The sequence below is a fragment of the Phoca vitulina genome, unplaced genomic scaffold (assembly GCF_004348235.1).
Source record: "Phoca vitulina isolate PV1807 unplaced genomic scaffold, GSC_HSeal_1.0 scaffold10, whole genome shotgun sequence".
Classification (NCBI taxonomy): Eukaryota; Metazoa; Chordata; class Mammalia; order Carnivora; family Phocidae; genus Phoca; species Phoca vitulina.
The window spans coordinates 18,140,284-18,148,998 of NW_022589713.1; positions in this window are offsets into that span (position 1 = coordinate 18,140,284).

Sequence of the window (8,715 nt, forward strand, 5' to 3'; positions counted from 1 at the left end):
CCCCGGGTGCCTCCCGCAAGGCCCGGAGACGCCTGTTCCAGGAATGACCTGCTCCCACAATCCCTTGCCACCCAGTGGGCACCTTAAGACTGTCTTCGAAGAGCCGCTGTGTGTACATTGCACGACCTGCAAGAATCACCAAGCACGAATAACGGACAGATGCTCCTTTGATGCAAGCTGCATTGCAAAATTTTGGATCAATGGCGAACTGAAACATCCGAAAGGAAATCACCTCAGCAACGAAATGCTGCTGGAAATACAGTGTACTTCCAGAAATCCGAGATGCTGCTCAGGTTATTTTCTCTATAAGGTTATGCTTAAGTAGCTCCATTCTCCCTAGTTTTGCACTTTTTTCTAAAAACCCATCCTTTCCCCAGCACGCTACCACTGCACCTCTTCCTCCAAAATTACAGTAATTACTAAAAAAAATTTTTCTTAATGGGTTTTGCCCCCAGTGTCCGTGCTAGTTTATGACAACCTTGCCATTTTGACTTCTGGGGGGCTGTAGATGCTTTTGGGGAATCTAACAAATAGGTGTATGTGGACAAATGTTTGTTGGATACAAAACAAACATAGAATGAGGAGCGATGATCATGTGCCCTCCTTTTTTTAATGAGAAGGTTATCAAATGTTTTAACTATATTGCTTTGTTGGGGGATCTTTCCCAAAAGAACCAACTCTTTTGCATCATTTTCTTCCAATATATTTTTACTATAATTCTCCAGTGCTGGAAAAGTTTATAATTCTAAAGACTCTGTGTTTTGATAGTTCTAAGATCCTGAATATATTTTGTACATTGTAACTGACATATAGAAATAATTTGTTATGTTGTTCTGGTATCCAGAAAAATTATTTAATTTATTTAATGGCTTGTCTGTAGATTATCTTGCTTAACTAATAAATGCAATATGTCCAAAATAATGGGAATATTGTCTTTTTTTGACAAGCCTCTTACATTTTATTTTTCCTTGATTTAAGTTTATTTTCATTTTTTTATTTTTCATTATGTTCAGTTAGCCAACATATAGTACATCATAAGTTTTTGTTGTAATGTCAATGATTCATTAGTTGCGTAAAACGCCCAGTGTTCATCCCAACACGTGCTCTCCTTAATACCCATCACCCGGTCACCCCATCCTCCTAACCCCCTCCCTTCTGTAACCCTCAGTTTGTGTCCTTGATTTGTGTGTGTGTGTGTGTGTGCATGGTTGGTAGATAGCCCTTATCCTATTGAAGAAGTTAGTTTTGAGTCTTTCTAATCATGAAAAATCTTGGACTTCTGTTTTGTCTATTTTGACTGACTACAAAGACTTTCTCAAATTATTATAAATGTTGACAGTTAATTGTGTGTTTACATAAAATAGCTGCATGGAACCTTTGGGTCACTGGGTACATACAGAAACCTGCCAACAGAGCAAATGGGACCAGGCTTGAGGCTTCAGGGATCTTAAAAATTGGATGCCCTCCTGAGGACTTGAGAAGAGAAAGTAGAAAGGGAAAGACAGTAACTGTTGGGTCACCTTAAGGGTTTTTAATGTTAAATTTTAACACAAACTTTTCTGTATGCATAGATGACTTTTGTACTTCCTTATTTAATCTATTAATGTGATGATGTGCACCTCCTAAAAAAGTAATATCTTTGCCTTTCTGCTATTCCACATTATTTGATACAATTCTAATTCTACCTTCGTTCCTTTTCCTTGTTTTTAGTTTTGTTTTGTTTTTACAAACAACCATATATAAACAACTTCTAATTTTAAAATATATTTTGCCAGGTTTGCCTTATATTTATAACAAAATAAATTATTCATGATAAAGCTAATGTCAACAAGATACTCATTTTTTCTGTTGAACATTATTATTATTATTTAGATTTGCCAACATACTTTGCCAGTGTCTTTGCTCACCTTCCGTTCTTGCATTCCACTCCTTCATTCCATCCTCGTTTTTCTTCTTACCAAGGTATGCTCTTTAAAATTCTTTCAGCTGTGGCCTGTGTGTAAATCTTAGTTTTGTATGTCCGCAAATATTTCAGTTACACCCTCAAACCTGTGTAATATTCTAGTGAGAGATGGAATTCTAAAATAATTAGGGGCACCTGGGTGACTTAGTCAGTTGGACGACCAACTCTTGATCTCATCTTGGGTCTTGATCTCATCTTGGGTCTTGATCTCAGGGTTGTGAGTTTAAGCCCCATGTTTAGCTCCATGCCCTGATGGGTTCCACACTGGGAATGAAGCCTACTTTAAAATAAAATAAAATAAAATAAAATAAAATAAAATAAAATAAAATAAAATAAAATAAAATAATGCCTATACTTTCTCACTACTTTAAAGATATTGCTCTAGGGCCGCCTGGGTGGCTCAGTCGGTTAAGCGTCTGCCTTCGGCTCAGGTCATGATCCCAGGGTCCTGGGGACTGAGCCCCACATCGGGCTCCCTGCTCGGCGGGGAGCCTGCTTCTCCCTCTGCCTGCCGCTCCCCCTGCTGTGCTCACTGTCTGTGTCAAATACATAAAATCTTAAAAGAAAAAGAGATATTACTCTATCATTTGCCTTGCCATTTATTGTCACAGTTGAGAAGCCTTCTGTCATTTGTATTGCCATTCCTTTGCAGAGGTTCTGTTTACAATTTACTATTTTTCTTGACCTTGATATTCTACAGTGTCAACGTGATGTGTTTAGGGGGAGAAATTTTGCTTGCTGCAACTCAATGAGCTTTTTAAATCTGAAGAATTAACTTTAAAAAAAAAAATCTCAGAATGAGTATCTCTTGGACCACTGAATCCCTCTCCAATATCTGTAACTTCCAATAGATAAAGGGTGATGCTGCTTAATCAATACTCTTAACCTTGCATCTCTTAGTATCTATATTCTGTTTTTGTGGCCTTTATGATAACCCACTTTCTGTCTTACAATTCACTGATTCTGTCCTTTTCTTTTTTCAAAATTCTGTTTATGTTCTTTATAAGACAGTGTACATTTCAAATACTGCATTTTTCCTTTTCAAGACTTCCAATTGCTTGTTTTTTAATATATCTGCCTGCCCTTCTTTCACAACTTTTAATCAATGTCATATAAACTTTTCTTATTTAATGGAAATCTCCTCCTTTATCTCTAGAAGAACTAAGCATTCTTATTTTAAATTATGTATCAATTAGCCCAATAATTCCATTTCCTCAGGCATAAAATCTCCAATTATTTGGCAGCTATTGAGATTGATTTCCTTCTGAGTAAAGAAGTCTTGTTTTGGGGACACATTTCGGGTTCTTCTGTTTGTTTTGATTTGATTTGCTTTTTCAAATTTTTATTCAAATTCTAGTTAGCTGGGGCTCCTGGGTGGCTCAGTTGTTAAGCATCTGCCTTCAGCTCAGGTCATGATCCCAGAGTCCTGGGATCAAGCCCCACATGGGGCTCCCTGCTCAGCAGGAGGCCTGCTTCTCCCTCTCCCACTCCCCCTGCTTGTGTTCCACCTCTCACTGTGTCTCTCTCTGTCAAATAAATAAAATCTTTAAAAAAATAAATAAATAAAAATAAATTCTATGGCAAAAATGGACAGGGAAAGAAATAACAAATGTTGGGAGAGGTTGTGGAGAAAGGGGAACCCTCTTACACTGTTGGTGGGAATGCAAGTTGGTACAGCCACTTTGGAAAACAGTGTGGAGGTTCCTCAAAAAATTAAAAATAGAGCTACCCTATGACCCAGCAATTGCACTACTGGGTATTTACCCCAAAGACACAGATGTAGTGAAAAGAAGGGCCATATGCACCCCAATGTTCATAGCAGCAACATCTGCAATAGCCAAACTGTGGAAAGAGCCAAGATGCCCTTCAACAGATGAATGGATAAAGAAGATGTGGTCCATATATACAATGGAATATTACTCAGCCATCAGAAAGGATGAATACCCAACTTTTACATCAACATGGATGGGACTGGAGGAGATTATGCTAAGTGAAATAAGTCAAGCAGAGAAAGTCAATTATCATACGGTTTCACTTATTTGTGGAACATAAGGAATAGCATGGAGGACATTAGGAGAAGGAAGGGAAAAATGAAGGGGGGGAATTGGAGGGAGAGATGAACCATGAGAGACTATGGACTCTGAGAAACAAACAGGGCTTTAGAGGGGAGGAGGGGAGGAGGGGAGGGGGGATTGGTTAGCCCAGTGATGGGTATTAAGGAGGGCACATACTGCATGGAGCACTGGGTGTTATACGAAAACAATGGATTGTGGATCACCACATCAAAAACTAATGATGTATTGTACGGTGACTAACATAATATAATAAAATTTTTTAAAACTAATAAATAAATAAATTCTAGTTAGTTAACATATAGTGTAATATTGGTTTCAGGAGTAGAATTTAGTGAATCATCACTTACGTACAACACCCAGGGCTCATCACAACACTCACCCTCTTTTATACCCATCAGCCCATCCCCTACCCACCTCCCCTCCAGCAACCCTGTTTGTTCCCTATAGTTAGGAGTCTCTATGGTTTGCCTCCCTCTCTCTTTTTTTTCCTTTCCCCTATGTTCATCAGTTTTGCCTCCTAAATTCTCCATATGAGTGAAATCATATGGTATTTATCTTTCTCTGACTGACTTGTTTCACTTAGCATAATACACTCTAGCTCTATCCACATCGTTGCAGATGGCAGGATTTCATTCTTCTTGATGGCTGGGTAATATTCCTTTATATATATATATATATATATATATTTATCACATCTTTATCCATTCATAGTGAATTGACATCTGGACTCTTTCCATAATTTGGCTATTGTTGATAATGCTTCTATAAACATTGGGGTGCATGTATCCCTTCAAATCTGTATTTTTGTATCCTTTGGATAAATACCTTGTAGTGCAATTGCTGGATCATAGGGTAGTTCTATTTTTAACTTTTTGAGGAACCTCCACACTGTTTTCCGGAGTGGCTGCACCAGTTTGCATTCCCACCAACAGTGTAAGAGGGTTCCCCTTTCTCTGCATCCTAACCAACATCTGTTGTTTTCTGTGTTGTTTATTTTAGCCATTCTGACAGGTGTGACGTAGTAGCCCATTGTGGTTTTGATTTGTATTTCCCTGATGATGAGTGATGTGGAGCATTGTTTCATGTGTCTATTAGCCATCTGGATGTCTTCTGTGGAAAAATGTCTATTCGTGTCTTCTGCCTATTTCTTAACTGGATTATTTGTTTTTTGGATGTTGAGTTTGATAAGGTCTTTAAAGATTTTTGGATACTAACCCTTTATCAGATATGTCATTTGCAAATATCTTCTTCCATTCTGTAGGCTGCCTTGTAGTTTTGTTGATTGTTTCCTTCACCGTGCAGAAGTTTATTATCTTGAAGTCCCAGTAGTTCATTTTTTGCCTTTGTTTCCCTTACTTCCAGAGATGTGTCTAGTAAGAAGTTGCTATGGCCGAGGTCAAAAAGGTTCTGCCTGTGTTCTCCTCTAGGATTTTTTTTTCAAAGATTTTATTTATTTATTTGACAGAGAGAGACACAGCAAGAGAGGGAACACAAGCAGGGGGAGTGGGAGAGGGAGAAGCAGGCTCTGCTGAGCAGGGAGCCCGATGCGGGGCTCGATCCCAGGACCCTGGGATCATGACCTGAGCTGAAGGCAGACACTTAATAACTGAGCCACCCAGGCACCCCTCCTCTAGGATTTTGATGGATTCCTGTCTCACATTTAGGTCTTTCATCCATTTTGACTTTATTTTTGTGTATGGTGTAAGAAAGTGGCCCAGTTTCATTCTTCTGCATATGGGGTTTTCCAATTTTCCCAACACCATTTGTTGAAGAGACGGTCTTTTTTCCATTGGATATTCTTTCCTGCTTTGTCAAAGATTAGTTTACCGTATAGTTGTGGATCCATTTCTGGGTTTTCTGTTTTGTTCCATTGATCTATGTGTCTGTTTTTGTGCCCATACCATACTGTCTTGATGACTACAGCTTTGTAATATAGCTTGAAGTTCAGAATTGCGATGCCTCCAGCTTTGTTTTTATTTTTCAAGACTGCTTTGGCTATTCGAGGTCTTTTGTAGTTCCATACAAATTTTAGAGTTCTTCATTCTAGCTCTGTAGAAAATGCTAGTGGCATTTTGATAAGGATTGCTTTAAATGTGTAGATTGCTTTGGGTAGTACAGGCATTTTAACAATTTTTGCTCTTCCAGTCCATGAGCATGGAATGTTTTTCCATTTCTTTATGTCCTCTTCAATTTCTTTCATAAGTTTCCTATCGTTTTCAGCATACAGATCTTTTACCTCTTTGGTTAGGTTTATTCCCAGGTGTCTTAATGGGTTTTGGTGCAATTGTAAATGGGATCAAGTCCTTGATGTCTCTTTCTGCATCTTCATTGTCAGTGTATAGAAATGCAACAGATTTCTGCATGTTAATTTTGTAGCCTGAGACTTCGTTGAATTTGTGTATCAGTCTAGCAATTTTTTGGTGGAGTCCTTTAGGCTTTCTACATAGAGTATAATGTCATCTGTGAATAGTAAAATTTTGACTTCTTCCTTGCTGGTATGGATGCCTTCTATTTCTTTTTGTTGTCTGGTTGCTGAGGCTAGGACTTCCAGTACTCTGTTAAATAACAATGGTGAGAGTGTACATCCCTGTCTTGTTCCTGACCATAGAGGAAAAGCTCTCAGTTTTTCATGGGGACACATTTTGAATGGTAATTCATTTTCTGCCCCATATTGGAATTTTGTATGTGCATCATAATGGCTCCCTAAGATCCAGAACTCAGAGCCAAGCATATGGAGCTCAGATAATTTGCCACTCAAAACTCATATTTCTCATCCTCAAGCAATAACACATGGCCCAATTTCCAATTTCAATGCGGTAGTGATGCTGGAGCAGACTGTACCTATCCTCACTCCAGCAGGACTGCTGCTGGGAGTATTGGCAGCTAACTCAGCTGAGTTGCTCTCCAGGAATTACCTTCATCCTCCATGGAAAGTCCACTCCAATGATTGTTCAATTAGGGGATGCACAGGCTCAGTTCCCTTGGTTCTAGACAACTCTGAAGGTCTATCCCAATTCTAGAGCTCTCCATGGGTTGGCCGAGGCTTTTGTTGCAATTGTATCCCAGTTCAAGTTCTCCATCTGCCCAGTCATATTTTCTTTGGTCCTCCAAATTCCTGCATGCAAATCTCCATTGCAGTGTTCTCAAACCAATTTAATATAGCTAGTACCAGGAGTTATCATAGGAAGGAGCCACTAAAATGGATTTCAGAGCTGAATCATGGAGCATGAGTAGCCCATGGCATGCTACAGCAAAGTAGATAAGATCTTAACCAATGGTGAACTTATTGACATACTGGTAGAAGGGAATACACTGGCATTGGCAATATCCCAGGCATCTGAGAAATTTGGGGGACAGAGTAATTATAAGAAGTAACATTTATAAGCAGTATGGAATTGAATGGCTGTTGCTGGGATGATCAATACATTCAAGATAAAGAATGAAAGGCTGAGGGTGATTAATTACCAATAAAACAGATTCAGACCGTTTCCTTGACAGCATACAAATAGCCTCCTGGAGCTCAAGGGGTCAATGGGAGACCCCAAAGATCCAACCCAGGATTCACTGTAGAGATAGTGGAGTACCATAAAAGATTGAATTCTCAAACTAAGCAAGTCTGTAATGGTGAGATCACAGCTTAATTGAGCACTGAGACATTGAATGGAGACAACCAGATATATATACATGAATATTTTGAATCCCTAGATCCCTCTCAATCCTCTTGAACCTCAGAAGTGGCCCACTCCTCTCTGTAAAAAGTTGACACTGCTCCCTCGCTTTAAGATGATACAGAAGCCTCTGCCTGGCAAGATAACATGCACCAACCTCAAGATCTGCCTTCATCTCCTCTCTTTGCCACCAGGCCAGTAACTAAAGTTATACACAATATAATCCAGTCAGGGAAGTGTTAGCCCTATACACAAGGAAGTGGACTGCCTATACCCTGGAAGAGCTAGAGAACTCACTCAACATATACCAGCATGAGCGATGTATAGAACTGAGGGTGCTAGATGTCAGCCTGGAGAAGGGAGAGTCTATCAATTTAGAAGCACTCTCTCATGATATATGATTGAACAATCCTGGCAAGGACCCTGTAAGGTAGTGCTCACATTTGGACAAGTGGTTCTTGGAAGCTTGGAGAAAAGGATGTCCCACACAAAGTTAAGTGAAAATACCATAAATGCTGAGGCAGACAGTAGAATAATGGATCAAAAGGTTCAAGCAGTGGATATACTAGCTAAGGCTGAATAATATATCAGCTACTAGGGAGTGTGGGAGGGACTAGAGGGACCATTGTGCAACAAAGCAGTAAGAAATGCACAGGAGAGCCACCAGTATCATTGAGAAGCTCAATAAGCCAAGGTTGGCCAGTGATGGCAAATGCCATTAAAGAGCTGGACCCCTTGGTAGCCATGGGGATAACAGGATCTGAGAGACTGAAATTACAAATGAACAATGGCCAGACCACATATGACACTAAAATTCTGATCCACAACTTTTGCAACGCCCAGCCCAGAAACAAAACCATAACTTCATTAGTAACTGGCCCTAAATAGTCAGACTTAGTGAATAACTGCCAGCTTCCCTACTTTCCACCCCCACTTCCAACTCAGGACCACCTAGAGAAAGCCACATATGCTATATCTAAGATACAAAGTATACGAACCAAACCAATTC